The sequence below is a fragment of the Quercus robur genome, chromosome 11 (assembly GCF_932294415.1).
Source record: "Quercus robur chromosome 11, dhQueRobu3.1, whole genome shotgun sequence".
Taxonomy (NCBI): Eukaryota; Viridiplantae; Streptophyta; class Magnoliopsida; order Fagales; family Fagaceae; genus Quercus; species Quercus robur.
Genome location: NC_065544.1, coordinates 26798401 through 26807596, shown reverse-complemented (window position 1 = coordinate 26807596; position 9196 = coordinate 26798401). Strand labels below are relative to the sequence as shown.

At 37.6% G+C, this 9196-nt stretch overlaps 1 long non-coding RNA gene across 1 annotated transcript; it reads right to left on the bottom strand.

Annotated features, from left to right (window-relative positions):
* Positions 1-25: 25 nt before the first annotated feature.
* Positions 26-4427, bottom strand: LOC126706457 (uncharacterized). The gene is made up of 5 exons (XR_007648595.1): positions 3879-4427; positions 3032-3151; positions 1734-1782; positions 969-1129; positions 26-646 (listed from the first exon to the last, which is right to left on the bottom strand). It is a non-coding gene; the product is annotated as an uncharacterized LOC126706457 (long non-coding RNA).
* Between the last annotated feature and the right edge of the window lie 4769 nt (positions 4428-9196).

Genomic DNA, 9196 nt, shown 5'->3' with positions numbered 1-9196 from the left:
TATATATATATATATATACACACACACACAATTACCAGAGCATTAAGTTGGAGCCAACACAAAATAAATAATTTCTAAACACACAACTAACATCTATACAAGCAATAACAGACTAACAAACTAGTCGCGTGTTTAAACTGACTTCAAATCTTTTGTCCCACTTTTCCTACTCCACTCTATACTCCACCAATAAAAACTTGCCTCATGTTCACCTAATTAATTAAATACTATCATTATTGACTTATTAATACTGCCATTATTAATTAATAATAGTATTTAATTAATTAGGTGAACATGAGGCAAGTTTTTATTGATGGAGTATAGAGTGGAGTAGGAAAAGTGGGACAGAAGATTTGGACTCGTTTAAACTCTCCAACCCATGTCTTGTATCTTCTTGATTTAAATGGAATGACACCGTTTCCTTTGATTTCTTCTTCTTTTCAATTAACAAAACGCTGTCATTGTTCTTCTTCATCTTTGACTTCACTTTTCTTTTGTTAAACGACACAGTCCCTTGCTCTTGGTTATCTTGAATCTTCACACTCCCCCTCAAGGCCTAGAAAGTACCTCAAAGAATCCAGATCTTTCAAACCAAATTTCTTGTCTAAAACTTCCTTCAGTTCAGCAATGCAACTGTGGTCATTGCCTGTAAGCAGAATATCATCAACAACACTGTGTTTTATTAATATGTTCATCAGGTACAACATTATTCAACAAACTCAACTTTTTTTGAAGGAGTGTGAATCAAAATTGTGAAAGAGTGTGAATCAAAAGAAGTAGCTAAAACAAAATGAGGTTTAGTTGAAAGAGTGTGTTGCTGCAACAAGTAGAGACCTCTTGATTCCCTACCCAGACCAATTTAGTTCTAATGAACAAGGTCCTGGATGAAACAATAGGAACCAAGAAAAATAAAATTTAATGTTTCATTCTTCAAACAAAAATAAAATTTCAGTGCAGTATGCATTTACCAGCCAAAATCCTAAATTTATCCCGGTATGATTGAAAAGACCCAATACACTCCAGTATCTAGTGCGGTACGCTTCAGCCCTGTTTCTGCACCAATCCAGGTGCTAGTACAGTATGGAATTGCCTCCCTTGGTCGTAACATCTTCCAAATGCATGGCTGAGTCTGTTTTCATACCACGCAAATATTTTTTCACAATGATTTGAATATTTACATGAACAAGTTCCATTTGGAATTGTAAAATGAAGGAAAGGATCAAAGCTTTAACAGCCTAGCAGCAAGTATATTCCAGGTTGGAGTTGAGTTGAGTGTGTGGGTTAACTTATTAAGTTAAGTTGGATATTAGCATTATTGTTCATTTTGGGGGGAGGGGAAAGAATGTGTGGTGCATGTAGGGGACAGAGAGTACGAATCTGAGTGTGTCAAAATTAGAGAAAAAGTTTACAGAGCTCTCATAATAGCAATACTTACGATACATAAGGGAAATCTAAATAATTTTTAGAAATAAGAGCAAGGCCCCAGTACTTTCGATAAAATATAAGGAAGGCTGACGTATTATATCCCTTTTCAAACTACATAGCACTTGAAAATATGGACCTCAACAAAAGAGAAAACTTCTATTCCTACATCATATTTCTGAATAGAGTAAATGAATACACAAACAATTCATTGACTATCGTCCTACTAAACCATAAGAACATCTTCATGACTGCAATTTCAGTGGCAAAAAGCAAAAGCCATAATGCCATTAATACATTAAACAACTTACCCCAACCAAGGTATGGTCAAAGAAGACATCTATTGCTGCAAGGATTCCCCTGAATCACGAAAATAAGAATTAAAAAATTTATATTGGTAAATTGTGATGTATATAGGCCAGAAACAACTGTTGCAAGACCCTATGCTCATCAAAAAGCCTAAATTGATTTAGAAAGATACTACATAAAAGTTACAAAACATTGTACACTCTAGATGTTACAATTTCTTAATGAATGAAATCAGTTCACTACAGCACCAGGATGTCTCAGCGTGCTTTATATAAATCAATAATCTGATGAAAGCAACTTCAACAAAATAATCCAATTCCCTATACAAAGAAAGATGACCAAGACCCTTAAAATGCCATAGCAGAATCCTGTTCCCATACTATTTGCCTTACCTAATGGTCAGTGTAAAGGATCTTATTCTCATTTCTCAGCAAGAACAAGTTGACTACTTATTTACTTTTTCTTATTTAACATTAAACAAAATTATACCATTATACCTTTTGACTACAAATTCACATATTTTCACCGTTCGCTAACATGTATGAGACAACAACTAAAGTGCTTGAATTATTTTCTTATTCACTCAATGCTCTCTCAAAACATACTACATAGCAAATATATTTGTAAGCTTTATTAATGGCAACCAGACACTTCAATAGTTCAAGAAACAAGAACTCAAGTCAATGACTTCACATGAAAGATGATTGGGGGTGCAAGAGCAGCAAAAATACAAAAACCGATATGAAGCTGCATTGTGCCAGATTGATCAAATTCATGAGAAGCATGGCTAAGACAGAATTATATATCACACACCAGATAAAACAAGAAAAACCAATTGAACTTCAAGGCACTTGATGTTGTGCAATTGGAAACAAAGCAATTTTCAACACCCATTAGCACACCAAATGTGACATTTGTTTCTATGCTATCACTACAGATACTCTTTCGAATACAAAGGCACCAATATGTTGGAAATTGAATTACTGTTTACAGAACTAAAAGCAATCTTCCTGATAATAAAATAATTTGAAAATTCCTAGAAACAAAACCATAATGATGCCACTACAAAGAAAGCTCACATTGTCACCAGCAATCACTGAGGTGCAGGAATAAAAAGTTCTAAGGTGAAACAAATAAGCTAACGATGAATGGCAGCATTGTTCACAGTATTACTCATGAGAAGCTCACCACTTGCACCATTGTACAAGAAGCACAAGTGGAAACATGCTCCTAACAGGAAGAAATAAAAAATCTTATAAACCCTTAAGATCATATCAACAAGATGGATTCAATTAAATACCTCCAACTTGTCCACCTTAGCCCTGTGATTCTGGGGAAGTGTATGTAATTCCTCCGTCAAACAAATGCACACACCAACATTTTCCGGTGAAACAAAATTGAGTGCAACCTTTATGCATGACTGAATAGAAAAGAAAAAAAATATATTAACTTTATTTATATGAATAGGGAAACAAATATATATATATATATATTTATATAAGCAGCAAAGTATGTTCTGCCTTCTTCTTTTTTTAATAAAAAATCTAACAACTAAAAAGAACCAAAAAAAAAAAAAAAAAAACGTTAAGTAACTGTGTTATTTATACTTATACATTCCAGCAAGTGGCAGCAACAACTATTTAGACAAACAATGAGAATGAAAAATTAAGACAAAAGCAAGTAAAAAGAGGCACCACACAGCAGGGATGCAGGATTAATAGCAAATGGGGGTAAAAATGTCATTTCACACTAACACCTCTCTTTCTCCCTTTTTTCTGCCCAATTTGGGGGGGGGGGGGGGGTTTAGGTGGGCCCAGGGATAAAACATCCGAGCCCCACTAAAATCCAACCCCATTCCCCTTTCAACAAAACAACCAAAAAAATTCTTTTCTCCCCACTTTTCTCTCCCCCATTTTCCATCCCCCAATAATCACCCCAACCAAACATAGTGTGAAAGATGGGCGACATAAATTTGGTCAATTACCAAATGCCAACCCTTACTCAACTAATCTGGCCCTCACATACACTTCCTTTAACCTATACAGCCTCAAATACACATTTTCATGCTGTACCTTAATCAGACAGAAGTTTTCCTTTAACAAACAAAACAAAGTGATTAGCAGGAGTTTCAACATGACCAACCATACCAAATCAGACATGTTGCAATGAAGTTTAGAGACAGAGTCTCCATGGCCAAGCTCCTGAGCAACTCCATATGCAACATAAGTCTTGGGACCCATATCTGTCTTGAGAGATTTGTAGGGCAAATGGACAGCAATGTTTAAAACACCCATGTGTGGGTGTGTATATTCCTTGAATGGCAAGCAATAGATAAACTCAGCTCCATGACGTGGCAATTTTTCCTCAAATAGAGTAGATGAAAGCCAATCTTTTAGTTTTAGTATCAAGGGCCATGAATGACGATCAAACTGACCTTTAGTATACCCAGTAAAAAACCAGGAATATTGATATTAGTCTGCAATTCAATACAATAGTTAGTATCACAAAGCAAAATCATCAAGGAATATTTGCATATCATTTTATTATGCCTAAGTAGAAAGGTGGGAAGTCTAACAAACAAACCCAAAAACACTTTAAAGCGAGAAAGTAAAAGCAATCACTATGAATACAGCCAAAAAATATTAGGTATTAACAATCAACAGAGTGAATGATGAACCACCAAAATATGTACCCAAAATTTTGAATGAGACTTTTGTTTTCATATACCAATTTGAATCTGAAGGTAAGGATAAGAAGAGAGCCATCTCCCCTTAAAATCAATTGGAGGGAGTCCATGCAGCTGCTAACTTCAAGTAGGGGTGGCAATTTTTATCCATATCCATGAACCCACCCATTACCCACCTTATTTGGATAAGTCTTAACCCAACCCATTTGAATATTTGGGTTAAATGGGTAAAGACCCATTTGGTTATTTAATTAGATGGATCTAAATGGATAATCCCACTAATACCCACTAAACCCATCTAAAATTTAAATAAAAAACATAAAATCTAAATTTCTAGAAAATGACTAAAATATCCCTGAAACTTAAAAAATGACCAAAATACTACCAAATGACCAAAATACCCCTAAAACCCAAAAAATGACCAAAATACCCCCGAAACCTAAAAAATGACCAAAATACCCCCCAAAACCTAAAAATTACCAAAATACCCCCAAAACCAAAAAAAAATGACCAAAATATCCCTGTAAGCGACTAAATTTCTCGTTTGAAATAAATCAAACAAGTAAAATAGTTTCACAAATGCGAATTTGTATTGATGATTGTGTGGTACAATTCTCTGGAATTACAAAAGAGTGATCCTCTGATTCGATCTCCTTGCAAAACTTATTGATTAGATTTATGGTAATGTGGATTTGACTTGAACACAAAATATCCTTCAATTTGGTTGAGGGATGGATTGAAGATTACTGAAACGGAATTACAATGAATCTCTGGCTATGAGCTTGTTTAGAAATTCTTTGTTCTTTGCGTTCTTCGTGTTCTTCGTGCGTTCTTCGTCTTCGAAAGTTTGTGGTAGAAGTTCTTCGGAGCTTTAGAGGCTTGAATCCGTTGAGCTTCAATGATTTGTGATTTGTTGATGTTTTCGGACACTTTTGGCTTGATTCCCGTGAACTTTAAGATCTAGGCAGATGATCTGGATGATTCTGCTTCGAATGTTCTTTGATTTTTGGGGTTTGAAGTTCTTGAAGTTCTTGAAGGCTTTGAGGCTTGATCTTCACAGAGCTTTTTCACTTCTGAATTCTGGTCCCCCTAAATGTCTCAGGAAGGCTTCCATTTATAGGAATTTTGGGGTGGGTGAGCGATACATGGCGGAACTTGATTGGTGACACATGTCACAGCCTGATTGGTCCGCTTGTGTCATCGCTTACACGTGCTGGACTGCTTGAGTCATCGCTTACACGTGCGAGGCTGCTTGAGTCATCGCTTACACGTGTGCTGATGCGTGATTGGTTCTTGCATGACACTTGGCAAATTTCTGTTGGCTTCTGAATAGTGATAGCAAAACCTAGCAACAATACATGGTGCTCTGTAATTGGCTGTATTTTGTGGACTTGGTAATGTGACGTGTCAGCTTGCGATAGGTCGGGAATTTTCCCTCTCTACAATCCCTAAACCCAAAAAATGACCAAAATACCCCCAAAACCCAGCAAATGACCAAAATACCCCCCGAAACCTAAAAATTACCAAAATACCCCCAAAATCCAAAAAATGACCAAAATACCTCTGAAACCCAAAAAAATGACTAAAATACCCCTAAAACCTAAAATTTACTAAAATACCACCAAAACCCAAAAAATGACCAAAATACCTCCGCAACCTAAAAATGACCAAAATACCTCCAAAATCCAAAAAATGACCAAAATACCTCTAAAACCTAAAAAATGACCAAAATACTCCTAAAACCTAAAAATGACCAAAATACCTCCAAAACCCAAAAAATGACAAAAATACCCTCGAAACCCAAAAAATGACCAAAATTCCTCCAAAACCCAAAAAATGACCAAAATACCCCCGAAACCTAAAAAATGACCAAAATACCCCCCAAAACCTAAAAATTACCAAAATACCCCCAAAACCAAAAAAAATGACCAAAATATCCCTGTAAGCGACTAAATTTCTCGTTTGAAATAAATCAAACAAGTAAAATAGTTTCACAAATGCGAATTTGTATTGATGATTGTGTGGTACAATTCTCTGGAATTACAAAAGAGTGATCCTCTGATTCGATCTCCTTGCAAAACTTATTGATTAGATTTATGGTAATGTGGATTTGACTTGAACACAAAATATCCTTCAATTTGGTTGAGGGATGGATTGAAGATTACTGAAACGGAATTACAATGAATCTCTGGCTATGAGCTTGTTTAGAAATTCTTTGTTCTTTGCGTTCTTCGTGTTCTTCGTGCGTTCTTCGTCTTCGAAAGTTTGTGGTAGAAGTTCTTCGGAGCTTTAGAGGCTTGAATCCGTTGAGCTTCAATGATTTGTGATTTGTTGATGTTTTCGGACACTTTTGGCTTGATTCCCGTGAACTTTAAGATCTAGGCAGATGATCTGGATGATTCTGCTTCGAATGTTCTTCGATTTTTGGGGTTTGAAGTTCTTGAAGTTCTTGAAGGCTTTGAGGCTTGATCTTCACAGAGCTTTTTCACTTCTGAATTCTGGTCCCCCTAAATGTCTCAGGAAGGCTTCCATTTATAGGAATTTTGGGGTGGGTGAGCGATACGTGGCGGAACTTGATTGGTGACACATGTCACAGCCTGATTGGTCCGCTTGTGTCATCGCTTACATGTGCTGGACTGCTTGAGTCATCGCTTACACGTGCGAGGCTGCTTGAGTCATCGCTTACACGTGCGAGGCTGCTTGAGTCATCGCTTACACGTGCGCTGATGCGTGATTGGTTCTTGCATGACACTTGGCAAATTTCTGTTGGCTTCTGAATAGTGATAGCAAAACCTAGCAACAATACATGGTGCTCTGTAATTGGCTGTATTTTGTGGACTTGGTAATGTGATGTGTCAGCTTGCGATAGGTCGGGAATTTTCCCTCTCTACAAATGCCCCCTCGAGACTCATTCACGCACACAGTCTTGGAGTGTGGTGTGGGAATGAGTTTCGAAAAGAAAAAAAAAAAGAGAATTTTTGGTACTTGAATCTTTAAGTGAAGTAGTCAAAGGTGGTGGAGCTGTTGAAGGTGGTGGAGCTTTCAGAAGGATGAGATAATTTCCGAAGAGTAGACCCACCCATACGAAAGGCTTTGATGAGACCGAAAAAGGGGTCTGCAAGTATTTGAACGTACTTGAGTGATGGAGCCTTCTTAGCAGAGATTAAGTTGAAGTAATTTCAAAAGAGTATTTTGGATCGTTGGCGGCGATCACAAGATGTTGAAGATGGGGAAGATGAGGGAATGGTGGCTGGATACAGCATGCAGGGTCATAGAGCTAGCCTCGTGTTCTTAAGAACTTCTGGTGAAGTTATTTCAGAAGATCACGCTTTGGATTACAACGAGGACAGGTGGGAAAGTGGTTGAATGCGCCTGCATAATTGTATCACTCAAGTTAAGTTGAAGTAATTTCAGAAGCTTATGTATTCTGGGTATGCTGGTAGTGGCAACGAAGAAGATAGAGATGAAGCAAAGCAAATGAGCAAAGCACACACCACCATGGTGCTGGCCCTGTATGCTGGGACCCTTCTGGTGTAGATGTTTATGAGAAGTACAACTTTTAATATGGGACTGACTGTGTGTTGCATGGGGTCCGACAGCAAGTAATCGAATGCGCCTGTGTAATGGGACCATGCTGACGGACGTTATGTTGAAGTAATTTCAGAAGAGTACCTTCTGAAATTCTTCAAGCTGATTTTAAGTTGGAGTAATTTCAGAAAATGAGTTTTGAGGTACCAGCAACGATGACCTTTGGGTCCCATAGTAGTGGGGACATGGAATAAAGTTTTGATGACCATTTACCAGCACCAAAGGCTGAATTCTGATGAGCTGGCACCTTGAAGGTTGTTTTAAGTGTTGGATGGAAAACAATTTGTAGGATACCCCAACACTTTTTACCATCTTCATCTACTGCTACTTGTTGGAAAAGCACAGAAAAAATGAAAGATGGAACTAACTTGTGAACCTGGTTTGGAAACCAAACAAGTTGCTGTTTGTTCCGAACCACTGCTGCTGCTGGAAGACCAAGCAGTTGGAAAGAGACTACAGGAGCCCTGAGGTTAGGAACAGGTGTGTCCGCTGGACTTGGATTTCCTGGCCAACCAAGTCCACGGAAGCATGGGAGGGCGATGCAGACCTTGTTATGAGTAATTTTATGGACAAAGGTGGTTGTTAAGTGGAGAAACAAAGTTTGTTTGGATCTCAAAACTGCAATGATGTTGTAAATAGGGTTTCGACCGACCCATGGGAGGGTTGATCTCAAACCGATTATGAAGCAAGATCGATTGCTAGGTATTGAAAATGATGAGGCCATAGTGAGAAATGGTTGTGAAAAGGAGGATTTGAAAATCTGAAAGAGGCAAATCTTCATTTCATGATTCAGTGTTTTTTTTTTTGGATGAGTTTTTGATGAACTCGGCCCTCCTATTTATAGTAGAGAGATGAAGAATGGTAGGTAGGTAGTTAAGAATAGTAGTTGAGAATTTTTGGTGAGAATGGTAGGTGGGAACGGTAGGTGGGAATGGTAGGCACCGAATGGGAATGGTAAGTTGGAGACTGGTAGGCATCGAACGGAAATAGCAGATTGAACTAATGACCTAGTGTAATTTCAAGACACACTTGTGAAAGTTCATTTGTACTTTGAAAGGCAAGTCTTGATGAAATCTGGAGAATAACCCTGAGGAGATCCCAATTAAGTGGATGAATCTCAAATTTTGATCTCAGGAGTTTAAGTTTCGGACATTGTCAATACTTCAAAGATTTGGGTTTGATTGGTGATCA